This window comes from Ornithodoros turicata, chromosome 8 (genome assembly GCF_037126465.1).
Source record: "Ornithodoros turicata isolate Travis chromosome 8, ASM3712646v1, whole genome shotgun sequence".
In the NCBI taxonomy this organism is placed as follows: Eukaryota; Metazoa; Arthropoda; class Arachnida; order Ixodida; family Argasidae; genus Ornithodoros; species Ornithodoros turicata.
The window spans coordinates 33,488,154-33,513,118 of NC_088208.1; the positions used below are offsets into that span (position 1 = coordinate 33,488,154).

The following is a 24,965-nucleotide window of genomic DNA, read 5'->3' on the forward strand; positions in this document are numbered from 1 at the left end:
AGCAGGTGCATGAAGAGCGCGCTCTCGTGCGAAATTCGGAGTACGAGTGCCAAACACTTGCGATCCGGAGCAGCAACTTAACGCAGCCATTGAAGCAGCGGTTTCCGATTTTGCACATGCACCTGAGCAAGGTCGCCACGTGTCACGCCCTGCTGCCACTTCGTTGCTTTATTCCAGAAAAAAAAAAAAAAAAAGGAAGAGGTGAAATTTTTCGAAATTAAATCATCAGTCCTCGTGCTCATTTCAAATGAAAAAGTGCTGCGAAAGCGTCGTGTGGAAGTTAATTGAATATTTGTACACTGGCGACCAGCTCCCGTGACATCGCCGAGAAGAATCGCCGAGACTGGGAGGTGACACGAGTTCGAATCCTGTCACCGGTTGTGCTGTCTGAGGTTTTCCCTGGGTTTTCCGAAGACTTTCCAGACGAATGTCGGCACAGTTCCCCTTGAAGTCGGCCCAGGACGCATACTGACCCCCGATTCCCCCACTCCTTCCTGCTGTCCTCTCTCCATCTGTCGACATCTGTACGCCGCTCATAGCCACAGTTGCTTCGCGGTGCTAACATGGAATTAAAAAAAAAATGTGCGCTTCATGTATTTTCGAAAGTTTTATGTTAAAGGAACAGTGGAAGTTTCCCCCCCCCATAAATTTTCGTTTTTGGCTGCAGTGTATTGTGAAACAAGTAGACACGACCTTTCCTTTGAATAAATATATCCCCCCCCCCCAAGTAAACACGCGCTCTATCGCAAGAACGACGATTGTAGCTGAACTGCAGGGCGCGCGCGCGAAGTCTTTGGTTTGCACAACAACCCTTTGCTTCCCATTTTCCTCTTCCCATTCCCTTCTTCGGAAGTAATAAGTGAGAAGTGAGTACGGCGCGAGCTACACCGCGCTGTGTCCACAGCAGAGTAATTTTCATTGGGAAACGAGTCCTTCCAGCTGCACGTTTCGGTGATGCTACGTCACACGTGTAGCGGAGTCCCAGAGAACTAGACGTTTAATCAAACGAAGTATTTACATGCGTGTCAGCTGTCACATGCGCCTCGCATTGCTGCGCGTGCCTTTCGCTTCTTCAGCTGACACACCACTACACTCCTCACGACTAAGTTGAGCCGAACCGCTGGGGAGGACGACGATCCCTGATGGGGTACCTTCGGGGCTGAGGTACGTCTTCGGAACGAACACCGCGATCAAGGACGGAATTGCCAAGAAGCACATCGTCGGGTGATGTATCGAAGTCTAGTAGATCCGGCAGGCGAATCTTGAATATCGTGCGCATGCGCACTATGCTCCTTCTTATCCTCAGTTAGAACCAGATAGGCTAGGCGCCCCCTGAAGGGGTGGACCTCGAGATTCCCGGTTGTGAAGCATCTGATCTCGAAATTCACGTTCTCGAAACATGGAAAATTAAGGAGAATGCTCGATTGCTTCGTAAGATGATATGGCGTGTTTAAAAAGTATATAAAAATCACCACTTATTCACTCAAATTCACGGGTTTTCGATGCCTGTCCAAGTCGTTTTAGCGAACGAAAGCCACATTATAGCAGCCGTTAGGCCAAGCAGGGCGGACACTATACGGAGCAGCATGTTGGATAGCCAAGTTTGGTGCTTGAATTTTTGATGTCCAAGTTAGTCTAAGTTCGTCGTTAACAGTTTCCCGCTCGCGCATTTCATAGTCAGATAACATTTATTTACAGTAGTAGTTTATTTTGCAGCGGGGATTTCGATCACTTTATTTCGAGGTACACCCCGTAACGAGCGGATGACAGTGCCACGAAGCCAGTGTGTTTAGTCGTGAACTCAAACCTCGTCACGACCAGCAAAGCTTCGGTCCCTGGTGCCTGAATCGTAATTACGTTTTTGCCGATCCCTCGTTGTAGTTGAAGTATTCGGATGGTTTGGGCGAAGGATGTCGAGTTCTGTGAGAAAGTGTCTTTGGCTGAGCACCTTGCATGGCGGCTGTTCCGTCGTTCAACTGTTACCCGTTCCGTTCCGTTCCGTTTCGTTCCGTGTTACCTTGTACTTCAGCCAAAAGTGGTTAACTCCCGTTGCCTAGTAGCTTCTTCAGCTGACGCCACTACAACACGGACCTGATTACGCCACGCCAGGAGATCGGGCGGGGTCTACTGGATCACGCTATGCCGCTCATACCTACTTTTTCAGTGCGCTTTTACAAATTTAATTGCGCGGTCAAAAGACATCGCACTGCGAAAATATCATGCATTACAACTTTTGATAGACTACTTGGAGAATTAAACAAAACAGAGCTCGCTTTCCGCATGCCTCGACATACCTCTCGTCAAGGTGCCGCATTAGTCCATCGAATGCGCCTCGATGTGGCTTTTGCAGCGCAGTGGCGTTACCGCTTGAGACAGGTTGACGCTCCCCAATGCAGTCACTGCGGTTCTGTAGAAGATCTAGAGCACATTCTTCTCCATTGCCCACACTACCAACCTTCCCGAACCGTTCTCTCCGGATCTCTTAACGAGCTGGTCTCTCGCCCCCCCCCCCTCTCTCAGAAAATTGCTTGGTCCCTGGCCACATCCAGCCCACCAACGCTCTGCCCTCAAAGCTCTCTTCACCTTTCTGGATACCATATAGGACTTCGATCCTTATTGTGAAGGGTCTCATTATTTCATTCCTCGCATCACCACCAGCAGAGTATCGCCCCTGGTGATGAAACTCCCAATTAATCATCTTGCAATAAAGTTGTTGCTGTTAAACAACACAAGTTCCGGCGCCATGTTAAACGTCATTTCCTTTCTCTCTTAAGCAAATGACGTAAAATCATTCTAATATTTAGAGGCACCCGATGAAAGTTATTTGGACGGCACGAAGAAAAATGTGTCAGCACAAATATCTCAACGCCGAGCATGCATTTAACGAGTCATGGAATCGCAAGTCCGCGTGTACAAATTGTGTAAGAATGGACCCGAAAGTGACGTGTAAGCTTGTACGAGAAGCTGCTGTCTGAGGCACGTTCAATATCCTCGTACGGTTGTAATACGATGGCTATCGTAGTACTCAATCACAATTCGTCATATCTCATCTGCATGTACATTCATCTTCTTCCTCCAATACAAAGAAGCACTGCTTTTTTTGTTCATAAAGGCTCCTTCTTTGGAAATACACACCGCAGTTCCGGAATGCATGCTGTGTCGTTATTTGTAGCATTTGCTCGACAAAAGAAAGGCGCGAACTTTGAACAATGACAGTCTCCTGTGTTTGTTCGTTTCTTTTCTTCTTACCGCAGGACGGCATATTGAAATCAGATACGTTTCTATCGATCACAACTGCAGGTCATTCTTTCTTCGTTCTTTCATTCTTGGCATTCCAATGTTGCTCCTGTTTATCACGACCATGGTTGCATGCACGTGAGGCCGGCCTCGATATTGAGCGATGTAGATTGAGTCGCGTCAATGCTCTCATGCGCAGCTCGGCTAATTTAAAATCGCTCGATTTTCTACGCTAGAGACGGTATAGTTTGCGCAGTGGAAAGCTATCGACGCAACGATGAATTCGTGACTGCAGAGGCGCGCGTGCACGCGTGCGTGTCGAGCGAGCCTGCACAGTGCAGAGACCAAAGGAGTGCTTTCTAAACATATCAGAAACATTTTGATCGTCTTGGGTTGTTCGGGCTCTTATGTTCTCCCTTCCTTAAGTGACCTTTTGGCAGTGTTTTGACAGTCAATTTTTGTACATGCATCTTTCTGCACTTATTTCGCATTGTTTCTGCTTCGTTACCTTTCATAAGCGTGCGACACGAATAAATGATGTTATTGAGGTCCACCTGTAAAAAAATAAATAAAAATATTTATGTTAGTTGGTTATACCATCTTGACCATGAACACTTGCACTTAACTTTGAGAAACCATGCAGGCCAAAACATAATCGTTACACCCACAAACGCGTTTTGGAGTAGCCAGTGCTGACTGGGTCAGGACTAACCTCTCCATATTGTTCTTTTATATCCAATCCAATCCAATCCTATTCATAATCGGGCATCATCTGTTGTATCATTCCAATCAGCACGCAAACAAACAAAACCAAGCGGCATCAACCTTCGTACCCTACATTGTACTGCAGTTCTAGTGACAAGACCAGATATACCTTCTCTACGGAGCAGAGGCTTCCCCGCAGTACTTAGCAGCAAGCGGTGAAGTCTGCTATACGACCCAACGCGGAAGTGAGATATAAAAGTTATATTCCCTGCTCTCATCAAAGGAGGATATGGACCTTAAAAGGGACTGTCCGAACGTATATCCCACAGATGCAACAGACGTGGGTGTCATTCCAGACGTCTGTGTGATTTGGGCAGTGGAGCAGATCTGCCGCTACCTCCGACTAGCGAGTGCGACACTTTATTTCAAGCTGAATGACCTCTCTGTGTATAAAACGAAATGGATACTAAAAGGAAGCGCTCGGGCGGCTTATTCTGAAGACGGGTGGCTTATTGGGTGGCTTATTCTGAAGATCATCATTATCCCTCTGTATGGTCATGATGTCGGCTCGTAAAATATGAACCGCAGTGCGGCACTTAAATCACAATGCCTCCATTTATGTGAGCTGACTCAGCCAGTGTAAAGAAACGGGCTTTGTATGGATTGTTTGTTTGCCTTTTGGCTCGATCTGTGGCTGAGTTCGTATGTTCGGTGTACCGGTTATAGTCCAGTACTGGTACCGGTTGCTCTTTCGATATGTGCTTATCGAGCGCTTTGCCTGCCACGTTTGCGACTTTCCGCTGAGGACGATGTTGTGTCCTGGGCTGACCTCATAAGGAGTTCAGAGGGAGTACACCTGAGAGTACATACGTCTAAGAGAAGTCCAGGGAGAACTCCCAGACACGTCAACCAACACTATGTTAGGGGGTATTAGTTTGTGGGTTCTCCATATCTGATTTATGTTGTGACAAAACGCCGCACTTGGGAACACCTTGTGGTCCACACGACTGTCGTTTTTTCTATTTCTTTTTGTGTTACACTTTCATTGTGTCGATGGACTGCGAAAGATAAGATGAATGTAGGAAAGGTAGGAAACAACTTTAATGATGTATGTGAATTTGCCTCGAATAAATATGAACAGACACGCAAAGACAGGTAAAAAAAAAGGCCACACAGTATAAGCGTAACATCTGAGCAAACATCGGAGTCATCTGTCGAATCGACTGTGTCCACAGGTCAACAATTTTCTGACTCGGTCGTGTTTCCGTTGCAGGATATAACGCCCGTGATGCTTACCTCTGCCCTGGACAAAAAATTACTTCCGCTGTGTCGCTGTGTCGGCTTCAACATCGCGAGGAAAGAAGTAGAGAAAAAATAACGAATTGCATCGGTTCAATATCCTATAACAGGGAAAGTGAGAAAAGCGGGAATGCCATTCATTTTCTGAAATGAGGTCCTATAGTAACTGATCGGTATTTGAGTTGAACATTAGAGGATGATGGATCGAGTTCGTGAATAAATCATTACCTTTCACTCGCTGGGCGAGTGAGAAGTGAAGAATGAGGCGCATTAAAGAGTAAAGGTATTTTGAAAGTTAGTGGAAGCTATGAGCGATGGCATGAAATGTGAAACGAAGTTTACGGAAAGTGAAAATTTAATGAGGTTCGTAAACGGGCTATCGTGAGCTGAACGACCGGCAAAAAAAAAATTATGAACTGCAAGTGTACTGGACGTTCGAGCTATTGCGAAGATTATCAATACGTCACGTTCGGGGCGCACGGCATAGGGCTGCAGCGGATCCCTGGTTCTATCTGCATTGCAGGGAGCGGAGCTGACCGCGAAACACTCCACGTGCTCACCAGCGCCATGCATAAGACGTATTTATATTTAATACAATTTTAATGCAAATGACGCAATTAATGCAAATAAATCCAATATTAATCCTCAAAGTATTTGCGACCGTCGGCACGGTCTAGATCTAATGCCCAAAGTACCACCTAATCCGTAATATACATAGCGACCTCCGAGGTATCGTGAAATAAATAGAAAATAAATAAATAAATAAATGATGAAAAAATTGATAAGTGAAGCGATGCCTGCGTCGGTGCTTCCAAGAACAGATCCTACTCTCAAATCCCCGACCACCAGGAAAGGCCTAGAAGTGTTTTGGTGATAGGACATAGTTCGCCAAACTCTAATCTTCTAAACACTGCCGTCAGAAGGAGACTCCAAAGTGGTCTATAGAACATTTGCATTACCAAGCTTAAATAACAAAAAAGAAAAAGAAAAGGAAAAATTTGTACTATACCGAACGCAAATGGAACCGGCTGCTGCACGTTGTTGCCTGTCGTCTTGTACATGTGAGACAACTTTTTAGATCGCCCCCTAATAGATTAATTTCCCTCTTTAAAACTGGCTTTTTCAGTCGACAAATATGCCGTATATGTGATGCGCTGGTTTCAGAGAACGTGAATGTTGTTCTGCAAGCGCCATCAAAGATGTGTAAAATACGCAAGTCATCTTAAACGGCCCTGCTGAGGCTGTTACACAGATCTTTGCTTTTATTGCACCGTCTGGTAGAGTGTCATAACTCACCATGTAAAGGATGGCGCCGTTGGACAACTCGCCTACTACAGTTCCGGAATACACTCAACAACAGCAGCTACATGATTGAGGATGGGATGAGGTATTTCGCATTCTGCTCAATGAGCGGAAGTCATCCCCATATCATCGTCATCATGTATTTCTCTCTCTCTCTCTCGCCGCTGACATTACGATATTCCGGAATACGTATTTTCTATAGCTGTAATACACCCGCAAAGTGGAAATACCGTGTAAGGTTTTTTTTTTTTTTCACGATACTGTTTCATTTAAGGAATCTGGAGACTGCAAAGCATTTAAGATATGCACGACCTGCTGCTTGCTCTAGGAACACATACCGCTGCATACGGAAGCCATTAAAAGAAGGTAAATTTTTGGCGAAACTCTTCTTGAAATGCTCTTAAATTTTTATGGAAAGCCACTATACTATTTCGTGAAATCGTTTATTTCATTTCGGTTTTGCATCGTTACTGCGCGGGTTACACAATTTCAGCGTGCCGTAAGCACAGCGTGGCGATCATGTGGTGGTGGCACGTGCTAGTGCCACGTGACAGGTCACGTGGCCTTATACAGCAACGGACGGACCTACACGGTGATTGGCCCCGTGAAGCTACCGCTTTAATAATAATAATAACTTTTATTGCAATATTCTAATACCAATAACTACAAAAGTGGCCCGCCTAAGCCTAAGAGACTGCTGAGCATGAGCTAAAGGCATATGAATAATATTATTAATAGTAGTAATAATAAATAATAATGATAATGTTTTGGCCGAGTAGTTAGCGTGCTGGCCATGTCACATCGAGACTGGGAGGTACCCGGGTTCGAATCCCGGTGCCGGCGTGCTGTCTGCGGGTTTTCCTGGGTTTTCCTCAGACGCTGTCAGAGCTGTCAGACATACGTCGGCACAGTTCCCTTAGAAGTCGGCCCAGGACGCAAAATTCCCCCAGAGTGTTAGTCGTGACGTTGCCCACCTCTGTGAGGCCGACAGTGGCGACCTCTTTCAGCACTACCACCACCACCACCACCACCACTTGTAACTGATCACATAGACTTGTCACAATGACACGCATCCTTTATGGCTATACGTTTCCAAAAGAGAAGTTCACACCCATCATTCTTGTCTCAGATGCAAGGCTGCGACGTGTACGAATGCAACACTCTCTTGTTGGGCCCTTCTGATACCACAATGCCTAGCAACCGAATGTACACATTTGTCTCCGCCACATTTCAACCTTCCTACAGGCGGATCGAGCCTGACACGTTTTGAATGATAAATTCACTTAGTTCCGGTTTGTTTGGTCCCTTCTCCGCAGTATACTCGAATTGCCTCACGATAAAACGACGTCGAAGAATAAGCTTTCCGGGTAACGTTCTGAATAAATAAGGCAAGTATGTCGCCGAGCGGTTTCAAAACACACCACGGTATAGTGTCCTTTAATAAAATATATCCCGGCCGATGTTTATGCAATATGGCGGCCTCGAAACTATGGTATGGCACGCCGTTCTGATTGAGGCTCATAAACATACGCGCACGCACCAGCGAGAACGAGAGAAAAAAAGCGATGAACGATAGGGAAGAGGATGATGTCATAATGTAAAGAGCTGATTGCATTTTATGACGTAATTGTCGATATACGTGCGATTTCGTGCATATGAAATTAGTGTAGGTCCCTTTAGGCTACGGTGTGTAACTGACCTTCTATAAAAGTTGAAACAAGATTGTTATTTGAAATACCTCTCGAATACATTGAATTGTTTTAGCGCGTTTGTGTCTTACTGTGTGTTACAAGAGAGATACAGAGAAAGAAAATATTTCCCGCTTTATCTTTCATTTCTGGCATTACTGTCAAGTTCGTTTCACGTAAAACACATTTTTAACCTGGTCTGGAAATTAAATTTGACGACGTGTATCTAGATAAAAGCAGTGTGTGAGTCTAAGTGAATTTGCATTGTGTGGAAGACATCGACAACAACAACAACAAATAAGTAATGACGATGTAGTGGGATGTTTCGCCGCTGAGGCAGCATCCTATCCTATTGCTTGAGGGGCGGAGAAGATGGCGAGTGATGATGAAGACATCGAGCTCGATAGGTGTGCAATACAAACATAGAGTACAACATGAGATGCATCCGCTGTCTGCATTCCATCACTATGTGGACATCACTTTTCTTCTAGTGCTAGATACAAGCGCTAGACACAAGCCTGACCTTGGTGTAACCTAGTCTATAGTCTTGTGTCATCCTCATCTTTTTCAGTTTTTTTTTTTTATCTGTGCTCCTCAAAGTTATGGAAATGCTACATGTAACCACAGTACGCCAGATCGCTTGCACAATTTCGATTTGCTCGTTCGATCATTGATGAAAATTTAGACGTTACGAGAAATGTAAAGGGAGTGGAAAAAACCGGAAATATTCGCGAAAAAAGTCTTTTTCAGCTGCTCAGAGGTTAAAAAAAATAAATAAAAAACTCTAAAGAAAACCCAGATGGCGTGTTTCGAGCGTCAGCACATTGTGGGGCGCCTGAATTTTGGTTTAACATTCAGCATTCAAAGTACTTCGATGAGCAGCGGCGAAAGATCGCCATCGTCATTCATTGCTTTCGCTTTGACCGCAGTGTTCATGACACTTTTGTAAAATAGTTCGTCGCTGTCGAACGTTGGATGCATTTCTCCTTGTGTGTGAATCGCGAACCCCAGGAAAAGGGATAAATAACAACACGAAGACGTCTCTACCAAAGCGACACGTCGCCCTCTGGGGAGCAATCTCTCAACTGCAACCGACATGTTGATTGTTTTGAACACGTGATTCGCACGTTTTGCATCATAACTTTGCACAGCGATGCTCAAGCCCTTTGAAATCTACAGGGATCGCATGTCCTTGAGAACTTTATATGTAGACCACACAATTTCTGCTTGCATGAGTAATCGGAGTAGCACAGCACGCTCGCTGGGGTGGACTTTTATCGTGTGACACTCTGTATATACATGTCAATAAACAAGTTACAGGTTATAGTAACAGTATGTTCATTGTTTTTATTTTATTTTATTCAAATTATAAAAAAAACACGAAAGGAGCCTGTTCTTTTTTTTTTTTTCCGAGGCACAAATTTTCGGGAAATTTTACATCCCTAGTTACGGATACTGTGTTTAACAATGTACGTACAGTGTGCAGTTTGAAACTAATCACTGCCACTGACTCCTGGAAGAAATTAAGAAGGTTCCGCGAAATTCTTGCTGAGCACATCATTCATATGTACCACATATTCATACGTACCACGCGGGTTGCTTCGGATTCCTGCCTAGAACAGATTAAAGCGTCGCCGCTGTCCTGTGTAGATTCTCCATCCTAAATGCATAGGACATATGTTCTGCGGGTTAATTACCGGAGAGCTCACGAGAACTAATAAGAATTCTCGCTGACTCCATCACGTTGAACGCGCGCTCTTGCAACGGAGCTACTCGTCTTCCTTTAATGAAGGCACAGTATAAGGTGCACGCGCGTTTGAAGCGCACGGCGGAGAATCGTGGCGGAGTAGCTGCTTTAGTAAAGAAGCCTCTGTGGGCCCCTATTGCATAAGTAAACACTGTTTACATTCTTATCTCGCGGGCTCTGGCAGTAGTGAACGATAATGCGGGAGCAGAATAACGGATCTTCCATCCTGAGGTGCTGTTCGGGTTCCTGAAAGGCATACCCGATGCAAAATCATTACAAAGAAAGAGACAAACAAAAATTTTGCGCAAAGTAACCAAAAATCACAAGAAGAACGGCGGCAATTTGAGCTTTACGGCGAAATGTTCCGATAGTCCTTCCTTTCCACTCCCCCCCCCCCCTTTGCAAAGACCACGTGTTAGTAGAAGAAGAGACAGGGGGTGCTAAATGATGCATGTAAGCATGCAAAGCTGTGGTAGCGGTTAACATTCTTACGAAAAAGGAACAGAAACAGTTTCTCTGCACTTTCTCTGCACTGAAGATCTCGCGCTTTGTGTTCTTTTCGTTTTGCTCGCAAAGGGAATATCTTCTGCTGCTATGGCGCATATGCCTTTTGTTCGAGTGCTAAAAGATCTGTCCGTGTAATGAGTGAAGATTTTGTTCTCTTACTGCGCTTGACTTGGCCATCTCAGTTACGAGACCTAACCCGCTACAACGAAGAAACTTTATTCGAATTATCGCTTTGTGCAAGGTTTTATGCAGTTCCGACCGAGTTACATGCGAACCAGATCATTCGTATCGTACTGCCAGCCGACTCTGCATACAGCGAACGATGAGCCAGACCAAGCCCGTATGGCAAATATATCTCGCGTATTTCTCTTTTATTGAACCTAACTTAAAGGCTGCCTGGCGTTCATCACGAGGACCTTTTTCCATACTTAATGCCGTTTTTAACACTGCCGCGTGTTTACGCGCGTTTCCGAGGCTGCTGTCACCATTTTCAGGGCACTTCCGCTTATATCGAACTGTCTCATATCGAATTTTCCCGTCTCTTTGACTTCTATCATAACAATGTGAAAAATCAATATTTTATCCTTTCTGTAGTCAGCGACGTACTCTTTCATCTATGCGACAGTACAATAACCGTCTGGAGAGTTGCTCTTGCGTATTTGGTAGCGCACGTTTTTGTTATTGCTATTCTTCACTGTTTTCACTTCGCGTTTATCAGCCAATACTGTACATCTGACGGTGAGCGATGGCTAGATGCCATACAAGACAACATCGGCCAGGCTAAATGCATATATGCCCTTAAGAGAACCCCCGCTGGAGAGGCACATTTGCATAATACTTTGAGGTTGCAATGCTACGCATCACACAAGGCGAACACTACTAAGTGGAACCCTGGCAAATGAAGCGGTACTGCGCAATTCCGGGAGTATACATATCTAAAGTGGACGTCTGTTTCGACATTTAAGGCCCTGTTTACCTCCACGCGGAAGCACGTTCGTGGTTTGCGATTGGAACACATCTCGAGAGATTAATGATTAGAATGGCGCCAGAGAGATTACGTGATGTCTCGTTATTCGTTCTCGATCCAACGACGATTTGACTAGGGAGCAGGAGGAGGAGCAAAAATAAACGTGTGTTTCGTGAAACGTATTGTGCGGATAAGCACACAAAAATTGTGCGTAGAATACATTCTCTAAAAAATAGAAACGCGTACGTGGCCGTGGTGCTTCCTGCTTTTCAGCGGCGTTGTTTTATTCGGAGCAACTCGTGGGCTCCATTCCAGGAGTTTCAAAAGTAACAGGTGATGAAAACGTAGCTGTCATCTTCGCAAAGGCCTTGAAGTGCACCCTCAGAAAGAAAAAAAAAGGAGCAATTTTACTCCTTTAGGGGACTAGTTATAGTGGCACAACGATTATACTCTTTTTCAGGACTGAATGCGCGGGAGTTTATGCCAAATTTGGCCCAACTTTTGCAGTAATAGGAAGTAAGGTACAGGGTCTGGGATTAAAATGGAGTAATTGCAACCTAGGGAACTTGAAACTGTAAATGCTCCCCTGTACTATAAAACTGTACAGTAGTAAAACCGTCAAAATCTAATTCCTTCTGCTTTCTCAGGGTGCGGAATCTTCTGCCTTTCTATTGACCTTGCATGAATATTTGAAACATAACTGTTTATATTTACGACGAGAACGTAGCCTTACTTGCTTATTTCGACCTTGGCCGCTATTTCTTCTTCTTTTTCTCTGTTATAATAAATATACCCCCCCGTCCTTTTACTGAGTCCAAAACATCTAGCCTTCACAGGATCAGTCCTCTCTTGTATTCTAAACAATTGCAATAAAAATGAGGAAAATAGAGAGTAAGAGAGGGGGGAACACGAGGAAAGCTGACAGTTGTGCAGTGCCTCCGAAGAGGTCTTTCAAGAACCTCTAAGACGCTTAGATTTCTTTCGACCAGAAGTGACGTTCGGCCAAGTCCATTTCGAAAATCCTATGCGCGGTGGAGCAGAAGCCAATTTCGGTGGCTTCCACACCATACACATACACCTGCTCTGTGTGGGGTTGCCCCGCGGCTAAAAGGCCTGAGGCGCCGGTATCGAATACCTGAAGATGGCCGATTTGATAAAATACCCAAGTTCCTGGAGTTGAATTCGCAGAAGATCGCTCGTCTCTACAAAGTTTCTAGCAAACATATCGCCTGCGCAGTTGGAACGCGACGGAGTACGTGGTGAATCCGAAGAAGAATACAAGTGGAGTATAAATGACGGAGAACGAAACAACGTCTTCGCTTACGGACGTATTCATTTTATTATTATTATTATTATTATTATTATTATTATTTATTGATACTACTAACCTTTTGGGGGCCCAAGTAGGAATGGTACAAGCGATTCAAGAATGTTCAATAACTGTACAAACTTGAAATAACGACAATAATTCTACAATCATAGCACGTGACATAGTACCTACAAATGGCAAACGAGGAAACAATGACAGTTTTTAACTCTGATAACAAAAGACACAATACACACATGTGGCAAGCAAAAGATAACAATGACATACACCTCCAACGATGGTAGGTGGCCTTGCACCATCGAAACAAATTCATCCACACTTTTAGCTGACACAACATTGTCTGGTAGGCTATTCCACTCATTGACTGTACGTGAAAAAAGTATATATACTTAAAAAAGTATAAAAAGTAAAAGTATAAAGTATACTTCACTGGCTTTGCACTGGGCTTTCAGTGGTGAGCTAGCTCACCCTGACGGGAGGAATCACGTGTTACGTGACCTTCTGACGCCATCCGCTCAAACGTTGACTGCCTGCGTACTGCTGATGAGGCCCAAGAAGGCCGAAACAGCTGTCCAGCACTGACATGGCGACGTTTGACTTACAAACATATAAGGGAATATATATCTATGTAACAAAGGGGATTTATTATGAATTAAACTAGTTAATTAAAAAGCAATGAGGGAATTTTTCTTACTCAGCTCTTTTTAATTAACTAGTTTAATTCATAATAAATACCTTTTTTTTTCGCTTAATACCCATACTTCTGTTGTCCATGTCTCGTTTATTTTGTATTTGTATTTATATAATATATATTTGTTTATTTATTGCTACCCTCAGAGTAAAGCAGTACACAGCGGAGTAGCGACTACCTATGATGCTATGAAAAATGCCATCTGGGTCAAGGTACTGTCAATGGAACACACGCCATAACTTCTGGCCATATGTGTATGCTTGTATGTGTTAAAATTAATTAATTAGAACAGAAAAATCAGAGCAGTTGGTAATAGCTGAATATTCCTATTACAGCGCAGCTTGAAAACAACGACAAATTAATGACAGCGTTGTCTGTGTCACTTTTTTGTTCTTGTTGTCGAATTGCGTTAAAATTAATTAGTTGTAACTTAAAAGAAAAACTATTTTATAAAACAGCCCGGACAGCCCCCGTTTTCATATTACATACATTATTCCTTCAGACTTCTACTGAAGCATGTGAAGAGCTCGTAGCTCTTCACACACATTATAAGCAGGCGCATTACACCACCAGTCCTTGTTGCTGTGTCGGAACTGCACCTGAGGAGAAAACGCAGGTGTCCTTAATAGGACAACTTTACTGATGGCCGGCCCATTATGTGAAACATTCTCGGAGCCTGCTACATGCTGGCTTCTGGAAGGGGAGACGTGGTAACACAATTCTGGCACACCTGAGAGAAGAGAGCAACATGTACTGTGTATTTCTTTTTTGTAGCTCTACACAGGGGAAATCTACTTCGGGAGAAGGATTACGATTTCGTCGAGAAAGATCAAGAAAGTCAAGAATGCCCGAAGAGAATGAGCTTTAGTTCCGTGGATGTTATTCTTCTGCGAAGCACGCATGATTCAGTTTTTATTGCAGTTATTTTCTGGACGGTTTGCGGTGAGTCCAAACACCTAAAGCTTCAACTTGGCGGCTTGCTATGTGGCATCTCGTCTGCGTTCGGTGTATAAGAGAGGGCCTATCCAAATAATTAGATGAGCAGTCCTTTAAAATCGTGTGGTTGATAAGGTTGCATTCGAGGGACTCATAATGAAAAGTTCTTTTAAGCCATTGAAATTCCTGGTCGAATAAAAATCATTCATTTGCCAGTTTTACAGAGAAGATCCGGCACAATTGCGAACACGGGAACTCAATTATTTAGTGGGGCGAATATACCATTAATCATATTACACAAATGCGCGGTCTTATAGTGGCCAGCGAAAGTTGCGTTGCGGATGTCGGACCGTAATTAGTTGTACGAGGGAGATAGCACGAATCATTATTCAAGTGAGAGTTTTAAGAATAAGCGCGCAATAATATACATCTGTTGTAATTTATTACTGCACTGGTTCGAATAGGCGCCCGCCAACGCCCTCGCAGGGGTTGACATGATCATTCTGAGCTGACAGCTATGGTAGTCAAGGTAGCCAAAAACAAGAACAAATACATGTAGTGACGGTGAATGAGGTAATTTACAACTTGATTTATGGCTCACTACCACAGTGGGCTGGTGAGTATGAAGCATAAAATAATGAGGTGGTGGGGGAATGGTGATATTACATCCTTGTCCTTGGCAGGACACGAAAACCTCATGGCTACAAAAGGACAGTGAACAAAGGGATCAACATCACAATATGAGCCCAACTCTACTCAAGAATGTATTGGAAAGCACTGTCCCTTACAAATCTCCCACGATGACAAGCATTCCGTGAGCAATGAAAAAATGGCTAGGAAGCAAGCGAGCTGGTGAAGATGATGCATAATGTAAAAACCCCGAGACTAGGGAACACGAAGGGACAGACACAACACGAAGTCTGTTCGTGTTGTGTCTGTCCCTTCGTGTTCCCTAGTCTCGGGGTATTTACATTATGCATCATTCCGTGAACGTCCTGTACGGTATTCGGCCAGGGACCCAGTACCGATTGCCCACGTACACGGTGCCTCAGTACTCGGTAGTGTTATTCATCTGGTCTCGCAGCCAGCGATGTACTGTTTTAGCTGACGCTGGTTCTACTGGTCCGTCATAGCACGTTACTTTCTGCAGTTCTAAAGGCGTCCAGCATAACAGTGTTGAAAAGAGTACTCAACAGTGACTTAGCCAGAGGTTGACTTTCGGAGGTTCACCCCTCCGCCCCCGAAACCTTACCTTCGGTAGTTTATTTGGTAGAGTGAAGACAAGGGTGAAGTCTTGTCCCACATGTAAAGTTCTTGTAGAACCCCTCCTGAAGTATTTTGCGTGTGCTTAGTGTGCTTCGAGGTATCCTGTCTTTGGCTCCGGAAGCGCACCCAACCGCTGCGCCTTCCGTTACGGTTCCCTCCACTCAAGGGTGCGCGCTGGACCACTTTTCAAGGAACCCTTGAGTGTCCTGAGGGAGCATCCGGGTGGTCAACTGTTGCGACATTGTTGCGGAATGCATGGTTAGGCTGAGATTGTTAAGGAAAGACCGTATTCCGTGACTCATGCTACAAGAAGGTCCCCTTGAGGAGCACTTGGCTCTAGGGCGGAGCGCGAATACGGCAGTAAGCACAAGCAGCGTCTTGGAAGCGACTTTAGCTTGTCTAAACGACGATAACGTTACCGATATCTTCAAAATTCTGAAGTGGGGAGGTTTCTCGACTGATAAATATTTCCTGACTTTCCCATTTTTGGAGTACATGTTGACACTCGAGCGTCCTTAACTGATTATCACCGGGTCGATCTTTCGCCCGCTTTCTCCTTCCACACGACTTGTTCTGCAGGGACGGAAATAAGGGACACGGTGAAAGTCTCGTTGTTCGGCCGCACATGAGGATAGTCTGTCGGTATACGCGAAAGAAGTTTCAGAGGGTGTTGCCTGTTTCTGCACCGCTCCCGGCAAAATTCGGCCGCTGAGGTGATCAAAAACTGGATCGCCTTTAGTGCCCCCTTTCCGACCTGTCGGGAACCGACACGTGTGGCGGTGTGTTATCGGTAGCGTGGCCGAGCGGTCTAAGGCGCTGGTTTAAGGCACCAGTCTCTTCGGGGGCGTGGGTTCGAATCCCACCGCTGCCAATGTTACTTTTTTTTCTCCACTTTTCTACCGCATCTGGTATGAGTTTCTATATATACTTTGTGGATGTGTTTGCCTACTGAGAAGGGTGGATAGGGATACATTAATGTGATTTATACGGAGGCGTTGTCCCATGTATGAAGACATGCTATTCTGCATTCGTGTGCTTTTGCGGGCTAAAGGTATACAACACACATATCGCTCTTAGGAGTGATACAGATCTCATGAACAGCCTGTGAACTCAAGTCGTGCTGTTTCATTTTTCAGTGCCCCACTTTCACCCTCAACACATTAACCCCATGTTTTTTTTAAGTCATCTTCTTCTGTAATCCATTTCATCCTTCTTTCACCGTTTGTTAGTGTATCCTTTATTTCCTAATTATTTTCTTCGTTCTTTTTCTTTTTTTTGTGGAATAGCAAGTCGTCGTCCCGTTTGGCTGACATTTTCCCTGTTTTTTTTCTTTTCTTCTAATAAATATATCCCCCCTCCCCGCTCTTAGGTATAGCACACGGTCCATAGAAGTGAATGTTCACATACACACACTGGCTTGACGTAACAAGAGCAAACAGAATTTAATATGACGTTTCGATGCCTATTCGGGCATCATCATCATCACAAGCAACAAAACGATGCGTCATTCGAGTCTTGGTACTTATACCTTGGTCGCCAAGGCTCAAGACCAAGTACCAAGACTCGGACTCGTTTTGTTGCTTCTGATGATGATGCCCGAATAGGCATCGAAACGTCATATTAAATTTTATTTTCTCTTGTTACGTCAAGCCAATGTGTGTATGTGAATACTCATGACGTCCCCTGGCTTTTGGTCTATCTTCGGTCCATAGAAGTGCACAGCAATCGTGACAACACGACTAAAACACAGCCAAAGAAGGGAAGCCCATCTCGTATCCGTATCCTCTGAGGATGTTCAGACAGATGCCAACATGCGTCAGAACATTCTTACTCCGCTTTGGCAGAGAAGCTTTGAGTTTTCAAACTTTAGCTCCATAATAAAAGATTAATAATGCCCTGGTGACTGTGGCGAGGCCAATCGAGCGTAGCTGAAGTGACTTTACAGCATGATTTCCAGGCTTGTAGAACTACGTTACGCTTCTGGGCTTTTGTTAATGACGTAGCTTAGGTGTGGAGCTCACCCAGAGAAAATAGGCAGAAGGCAAAGAGTATCGAAAAGTCCAAGACAGCTGAACTATTACTCGAGATTATGAAACAGAAATGGAGCTCATTTATTTATTGATTGATTAGCATTACCCTACTCAGGACTGTGAGCAGGCTCGAGCTCCGATTGATTCCTTGCCATGCTTCGAGATTAGTGTTGATCAGGGCTTCATCCATTTAATGTGAAAGACGCGGTATTGCTTTCAAGAATTCAGTGCATTTTTAGAACACTGCCCCCTCTGCGTTTTCCTAAGGTGTCCTTCTTGTTTTGCAGGCTTTCTTGGCCAGTCTTAGACTTCCAATGTGACGTGAGTGAGCCATCGTATTTTATTACATGCTCGTTCTGATTCTGAGAGGCTGTTTTTTCAAGTGCATGTTTCTTTCGTATATTTTAATTTCCTAGTTAAATAAAGTTGCGTTTTAAGCACAGTTACATCCAGTTAAAAGTAAGGGCAACAATCAAACTTAAGGTTCTCTTTTTAACACTACGATACACTCTATTGCACTACGGGCATTTGTGTGATATGACAATGGCTGGCATTTATGAGAGTGATCCAAACAGTGACAGGTATAATGTGCTGAACGGATGTATAATTAGGGTCTGACACTTCTGAGTTAAACCCGACTCCTCCAGATTATCGCCCCTTTCGCGAATCAGTTTCGGGCCCATTCGGGTTAATCCCGATTTCTCCCCGAATTCAAATCACATAACACGCTGTGCCAACTATTACATAGGTTATTTAATAGCAATCTGTACGCATGTCTGATTAAATATTGTTTCCGAGTGCAACGATAAATTGTACTAATCAACAATATGTGGTGCTTGTGATTGCAATTCGCGAGGAATGCATGTTTTGCCAATATGTGCACCTTTAACTGCGAGCCACTTGCTGGACCGAAAAGAAAAAGCCTGATAACGCCTGATAACGGCCGAATTAATCCCGGATTACAGACTTAGAGCACCAGATTTTCCCCTCTCCAACGCATTTACCCGGAAAAATCTGACCCGATAGTATGACATTATAAACGGGTGTAAACGGATAGTAAAAGGCCAAGCTGATGGAAGAAAAAAAAAGTTCTCAGGTGCGACAATGCAACGGTGGTTGCTAAAGTAGCTATACGTTACAGTATATACACTGTTTGTAACGTGATATCATCCTCGGTAACCGATCGCCCCGTATAAGCTCGATAAAAACATGCCTAAGCGCACGATCCACACTTCATTACCATAGCCGCGATTTCACCTGTCCGTTCCCGCAGCATCGCCCAGCGGGAGGCCGTCAAAAAGCCGGTATGAAGCGATCGAGATGAAAGGCCGATCGTTTATCACCGTCGCGTGGCCTGGCTGTACCCTTTCGCGTATGCGTCTTCCAAAATAACCGATGCGATGCATTCTCTCGCAAATCGGCCCCTTGGCAGTCGTCCCAGGAGAAAGGCGTTCGGTTCCCGTCTCTCATCTGCTATGCGCCTGGAACATTCCAAATATCTCTTCAAAAGTCTCGTGTCGTCACGCGACGACAGCCGTGTTCAAGCGCACGGTGGAAAGCATTCATTCTTCACGGAGTTGCTTGGTGTTCTCTGCCAAGTTGCCGCCAAACGCGTCAACCTTGGAATGTTTCGTACACGCGGCAACGGGAAACGAAAAAATGGGAAGTAAACGAAAATGCGAATGCAAAATTAATGTTGCAACGGGAAGACAGAAATTCGATATGAGAAGGGGGATATGAAAGTTTATTAAATGAAAAAGGAATGGTCGGCCAGACAAAAAGTTAGTCTTGTTATTCCAAAATTAAAAAAAAAGGAAAAGGAATAAAGGAGAAACATAATGCACAGTCAAAAGAGTGTTCATATGGCATTCAGGTAATCACAGGCAATCTCAGGGTTCACAGGTTTAGTGGGTGTTCGTAAGGCCAGAAGTAGTGGGGGATATCAGCCACCACGCCTGTGCTGGTGCAGAGGGGAGTGGTGGTGTGACCCATTTGGAAGGGAAACAGTAATGTGCTGGCGACGTTGAGACGGAAGCGGTAAAGGAGCTGTTCCTCGTGACGGGAGCAGCGACATATAGTAACGAATCTCGATATGAACTCGTTGAAGTGGAAGCGTAAAGAACATTATTCATTCATCACTTCATGGTTTAATATCACATACTGACCGGTGTGCTAATGGGTTGTGAGCCATAAATTAAGTGGACAGTTTTCTCATTCGTCATCACTTCATGTGTTTGTTATTGAAACACCCCATCTCATCGTCATCATTTATTGTTGTTGTTGTGTTTGTTATTGTGGAAACGTAAAATGTCGTTGAAGGGACACTAAATATCATAATAATATATGTTGTTATACATGTAAATGTAACATTTAATAAACGTATATGATATAAACATAAATATAATGATAGCATAGAGAGGTAGCAAGCGAGCTGGTAGTATAGATCCCGAGACTGGGAACCTTGTCTATGTTGTCGTTTTTTGCCCCCTTTGTCGGGTTTTTAAGTTATGAATAAATATAATGTTATATATGTGACAGGGAATGGTAAATATTTTAATTTGATAGCAAACAGGGCTGAAATAGGATAATATGATTGATAGGGCGACGTCTGGTGGGAAATAATCCCCAGTTTGTCAAGCGACAGTCACCTACGGTCCCGATTCGCTTGCTGCTCCTGACGACTACGTAGCCGACACGTAGCCGGCTTCTTTTGTGTTAGACTCAGTATTTTACGCATGCAAGGCGGTTTTGCTGCCGTGTTCGACGGCCAATGCGCAGTTTGGGGGTGACTTCGACGCGGTGTTGCCCGTAATTTTCAATTTGAACCTTCTGAAAAACCTATACCGCAATTCGGACGAAAATTGGGACGTAAAAGTAGTGAGGGCACCACCACCTCGATAGAAAAAGCCTGCTTACTCGTCCACGTGACGTAACAATTAAGAGTCAGCCAATCAGGATCGTGTTTTGAACGGCCGTAGCCATGGAGACGAGCCACCGTCAGCCGCATGAGCAGCCACTGTCGTCTGCGAGTAGTGCACGTCCCCCCGTACTAAATGGGAAAGCAAAATAAAGCGCAAAACTGTGCCATATTTTTCTCAAAACTGGTTTTCTAGAAAGCGTGTTGAAGTTTTAGTCTACAGTTTAGTCCCCATATCATCGTCATCATGTATTTCTCTCTCTCTCTCTCTCTCTTAGTCTACAGGTTCAAATTTGCGAAGTTAGCTGCAATCATTTGCGAGTTCTTGAATCGGCAGAACTGCTAACCGCTGTAGCGGACGAACTTCTGACTTTATGTGTCCACGTAGCGAAGGAGGGAGGAGGAGGTCGTCTGTATCTAGGTGGCGCTGGCTTGCAATAGATAAATTTTCTGAAGTTGCAGCTCCACTGTTTTACAGTACATTTATCCCACACTGCAAGCGGTACTTAACAAGTTAGGACGCCTCATACATTATGCAAGCCGCAGTTTGCCACGTGTCGATATGACACGGCCAGACATTCCGTTGGCCTCATACTTCATTTCACACCACCCTCCCGTCCACGGAAGTATTGCTCACCACTTTTATAGCGATCTCCCAACGTGATCGACGTGTCGAAAAAGGCTTCACTAATCCACCCTTACTCCTGGGAGCGCTGGGCGACTACCCCATTTTGCCTCTATTCGCACTCACTTCCCGCGGCCATAACCTGCGCTACTTTTTATAGATCAGTGTCAACGTGGTTGGCCTTACAACGACTCTAATAGTCTATGCACATCGTAAAAAAAACGTCCCTGTCTTATCTGGTATTGGGAAGAACATGCATAGGATCCGATTGCACTAGTAGTTAGCGAGTTTATGGCGCCACCGCGTATTCATGATGCTTGCAGAAAGAAAACGTGTCGGCCTCCCAAAGTATCCCTCCCCACGAAGGGCAGTGTAATACAGTGATGGTTTCGTGCGTTGCCTAGCGGAGAAGGTTTTTATAGGTTAGGTTTTTCTTTACCTGTTGTCATGGTAACGCGCAAGGTTGGACTTGATGTATAGTACAGGACAGTCTTAACGAAGTCTTCGGGACAGGAGAGAAATTCGATATAAGCGGTGATTCGATACAAACGGGAGTGCCACACAGCCAGTGAGAGTATAGCTACACTGATAAGCTCCGCTGGAGCTACGAAAGTGTACACCGAAACTCTGGGAGCAAGTATACTCTAGTATGCGAACCTTGGAGCAAAGAAACCTTGGACGAGCACCTTGGCAACCTTTCTATTATGCTGTAAAAAGGACAATCTGGGTCTGCCGAGCGGTTTTGTCGGGCGCCACGCGCCTTCGATGGCACAGCATGGCGCTTCTTAAGTGATTCATGCCACGCGTTGCTGCACTTGAACTCTGACCTGTAAAGTAGCAAAGCCAGCATCTCAGCTACCGCAGTCAATTCCAGGTTTGTGGCTCTGGCATTTTTCAACCGCACGAGAAGGGCTGGCTTTGACTAGAGGGTGGCTCTGGCTTGGTCGCTGTCCGTACCGGCTTCCGCGAACTCGCCCTTCGTGCCTGCAGAATCTGGATCGAAACACGTGTGTTTTGGTCGCGGAATGGTGAAACTCCGAATAAAACGAAATTCGAAGAAAGCGATTTCGTTGCAACGGAGTTCGTTGTATATGGAATGTTTATTTCCCTTTATATCAACTGCTCCATTACATTTATGTGGCTGTTCTGGAGCACGCATTTTGCGCATCTTTTTTTACGCATTACAGCACGTTTGTGGTTTCAGGGCAATCAAAGTTTCATCTTCTTTTCGCTACGTATACGAAATAGTAGCACAACGTTTAGAGAAATCAGGTGCTAGTTTCCTGACACGCCCGCTCGGGGGCGTAATAGCGGTTCGTCGTCGGTACTTGTCGTTCTCTATCGACTTCCTTTAGCATGCCTCGTATGTGCTACGCTATTTCTTCATCGTTTACTTCCGAAGCATTGTTCCATGCCACAGCGTCAACATTACGAGAAACGGCCTCGGCGAGTATATAACACCGGAATCTCGGTTGAAATTGCCTCGTGCCTATTTAACATTAAAAGTACATCTGCGTTTATGCGTTATGCATTTGAATGTTTTGTGTAGCGTTATTTAAATACACCTGTGGCTATTTAATGAGGTTGCAATTCCAGAGTAAAATGGCCCATTCGCGTTGGCTCCTTTGTCCGCGAATGCGATTCGTTATAAGAACGTGGAATGTTCTCCGAGACTCGGCGCTGATTCGGAGTTTCCGTTTCGCGACCATTATATGCCTGGCTCACGACAACGAAACGACGCTCTTCTTTCGCCCTTCTACCTCTACATTATACATCCTCCGTCCAACTTAACAATGAAAATGCAAGTGGGAGCTTGCATCGCACGGAATTAAAGCTCGCCAAGCAGAAAAGGCGTCCCTCGATGTACAACTCCTCTGTGAATTCCTTCACACTGCATATCTCGCGCGACTCTTTTGATATTTCGCGACGACTTTTATAGGTTTATATCATGTTACGCAATCGCTAAATTAACGATTGATTCACTTTCTACGACCCAACTCGTCGAGCTTTCTTAACTTTATCCTGCATTTTTAGATTGTGCCAACGTGCTAGCTCAACGGTCCATTAGAATGGTGGATGTGTTACACGTTTTTTTTTTTTTTTTGCAGCTGAGATTGGAACTTTTTTTTTCTGGGGTGTTCTGTTAAGGAGGAGTATTCATGCGGGCTGTCAAAAAATTACGCAGCTGCCGTTTTCCGTATAGGGGCACAAATGCGCCGTCGCTGTGCGATCCTTTCAGGAATTCTCATTCCAGTGCTCATTCTTCCATCTCTAACTTTTCTCCCTTTTCAACGGAGTTTTCCTTCCTTTCTTAGGGTGGAGCTTCATCAACGCGTCAGGTTTTTTTCTCGAAATTCCCGCGAAGTAAGTCAGTTCTTCATTACTATGGAGCTCACCGAGAATACTATCGTCCCTCATTATATACGCCCTCATGTCGACGCTTCAATTTCTGACAATGTTGTCTTCGTGCACGCATTTTTCATTCAACAGTACCCATTATACTTTTGCGAACGCACCACATCCTGAGGTCGTCATTACTTACACTTACTTACGTAGGAGGTTATACGAAGAGGCAAGACCCCAATAACACAGTATATCCTCTGGATGTACGAATGATGTCCTAATGGATTCGTACGTCCCATGGGTGTCACTCGGATATCCATCGGACGTGCGAGTCAGGACATTATTCGTACATCCATACATTGTTGGGGGAGTGACCATTATTCAGTAGACCCTCACGTTCTCGGGGGGGGACTAACTTTCTTAGGACAGGCGGGGACAATATCATTACTGCAAACTGCTGAATTGTTTCAATGAGAGACGCGTGAATAGCAGCAGTAGGGCTTCTAAACTGGCTCAGTACCAGATATTAATGACACTGTGTAATGACACCTTCCACGAGGGGCGTCTCGCTCGTGGGTGTCATGCTGACTGGGAGGTGTTGGGTTCGAATCCTACCACCGGCTGTGCTGTCTGAGGTTTTCCCTGGGTTTTCTGAAGACTTTCCAGGCGAATGTCGCCAGAGTTCCCCCTGAAGTCAGCCCAGGACGCATACTAGCCCCCCTCCCCTCCACTCCTTGATGCTGTCCTCTCTTCATCTGTCCTCATCTGTTCGCCGCTCATGGCCACAGTTGCTTCGCGGCGCTAACGCGAAAGTAAAGAAAAAGGGGAAAAAAGTAAAACCTTCCGCGAGGGGTGTTTTATATGGTATGTCGGGGGCTGAGATTTCGGCCCACGTTAGGGAACACTCAGATGAGCACAATTAATGCACAGACGGGCCACTGTGGTGTCGCTCATGATATACACTTACGAATTAACGTAAAATGACGTAAAAATAATCCAATGTTTGTTAGGTATCGCTGGGTCGTCTCCTTTAACATCACGTTCGTTCTCCTAGGCAGAGCAGTGTATTAGGTTTCTCCCTTCACGTTGACGTACTTTGGCGCGCACGAAATAGCATAAGCAACTGCGTTTTTGCAGCACCTGCGCTTGCCGGGCCGCTTTGCATTCGAGAGGGTTGTTTTTATACCGTGCACGAGCTTGTACTAAATTTGAAACACACTCCGAGGGAGAGACATCGAAATTGTTCTACCGCTCTTTATTGGTAGTTATTCTTTTGATGGCGGAGTGTTATCGTTGGTTCTTGATACGAAGGCCGAGAACCAGAGCTCCTACGATAGAGAGGGGAGAGAGACGAATTCGCTCGGTGAATTCCGGCTGA

At 44.8% G+C, this 24,965-nt stretch overlaps 1 protein-coding gene and 1 non-coding gene across 6 annotated transcripts in view; both read left to right on the forward strand.

Moving 5' to 3' along the window:
• The window catches only part of LOC135367054 (calcitonin gene-related peptide type 1 receptor-like), a 131,940-nt gene that overhangs the window by 46,467 nt on the left and 60,508 nt on the right, over positions 1-24,965 (forward strand). For 3 of the 5 annotated variants that reach the window (XM_064600140.1, XM_064600143.1, XM_064600144.1), the window contains exon 3: positions 17,990-18,023. The exons of 1 other annotated variant lie outside the window; for it this stretch is intronic. The gene's annotated coding sequence lies outside the window, so the exon portion shown is untranslated. Of the gene's footprint in view, positions 1-6,889; positions 6,910-17,989; positions 18,024-24,965 lie in introns of those variants that run through there. One more of the 5 variants, XM_064600142.1, reaches the window with a different exon arrangement.
• Trnal-aag (transfer RNA leucine (anticodon AAG)) lies at positions 16,462-16,543 on the forward strand. The gene has a single exon. It is a non-coding gene; the product is annotated as a tRNA-Leu (tRNA).